A 1,184-nucleotide genomic window follows, 5' to 3' on the forward strand; every position below is an offset into this window, starting at 1 on the left:
TTTGCGAGTATGTTTTTACAGGCTAGTTGGTGCCTAAGCATTCTGGGTTTTTTGCGCAAAAGACACGACACAAAAGAAACAAGGTAGAGAGGACAAGCGCTTGTTCTGTCTACCTCGTTTCTTTTGTGCCGTGTCTTTTGCGCAAAAAACCCAGAATGCGTACTTTCTTTCCTTAAAATGATCGGAGTGTAAAACGTTGTCAACGCCAACGCCAATGAACACAACGAACGTCGACGGCCTACGGCTTCACAAATATCCACCGCCCAACACTGACATAAGAGCGCGTACGCATCCCCGAAGTCTGGAGATGCGCCCTGCACGCGCGTCCTCTTCCGACCAACATGACACGTGACGACCACAGTGGCAGGCGCCTTGCGCGGACGGAGGCACTGACCCGCCACTATAGAAACAAACGCGGAATCTTCTACGTTGATGCCTCCGGCCCTCACCATGGGGGGTGGTACACGGCCGCAGTCGTCCACAAAAACGTCGTGATGAACGGCATAAAGTTCCGAGCTCAAGAAAGAACACATGCGGAGGAGGTCGCCATTGCGCTAGCCGCCGGAGACCAGGACTCGTGAGTCATCATTACCGACTCGAGAGGGGCCTGCAGACATATTCAACAGGGATACATTCCTTTCTTTGCGTATCGCATCCTTCAAAATAGCGACTACCTCGGGACCCCCGCGTCTCGAACGATCGTATGGGCTCCTGCTCACATGGACCTCAAAGGCAATGAAACGGCAGATGCCGCCGCCCACGCGCTCGCTCTCCGGTCAACGCCTTCACACCCTTGCGAAACGGATCCCGAACCCAATCCGGCCCTCACTTTTCTACAAATTACTGAATTATACCAATTCGGCCACGCAATTTGTCCTAAGCCCTGTAAGGGCCTTACAAAGATGAAGGAACGCACACTCCACCGTCTTTACACGAAAACACTGCTGTGCCCGGCAGTTTTAAAGCATTTTGATCCTGGAAAGTGTCCGTACTGTGCGGAGAAGTCTTCGGACATCTTCCACATGGTATGGGGATGTCAGTCAACCCCGAACCTCGCCCCAAAACCCAACCCCAGCCGGGAGGACTGGTAGGCAGCCCTGCTCGGCTGCTCCGACCTGGCGAGCCAGAAGGCCCTGGTTGAGCGCGCCCGAGCCGCAGCGGTCACCAATGGGCCCCTGTACTGA

At 54.6% G+C, this 1,184-nt stretch overlaps 1 pseudogene; it reads left to right on the forward strand.

Moving 5' to 3' along the window:
- The first annotated feature begins 341 nt into the window (after positions 1–341).
- LOC149335666 (uncharacterized) lies at positions 342–1,184 on the forward strand (annotated as a pseudogene).

The sequence above is a fragment of the Amblyomma mixtum genome, chromosome 7 (assembly GCF_055824585.1).
Source record: "Amblyomma mixtum isolate Tamu chromosome 7, ASM5582458v1, whole genome shotgun sequence".
Lineage (NCBI taxonomy): Eukaryota > Metazoa > Arthropoda > Arachnida > Ixodida > Ixodidae > Amblyomma > Amblyomma mixtum.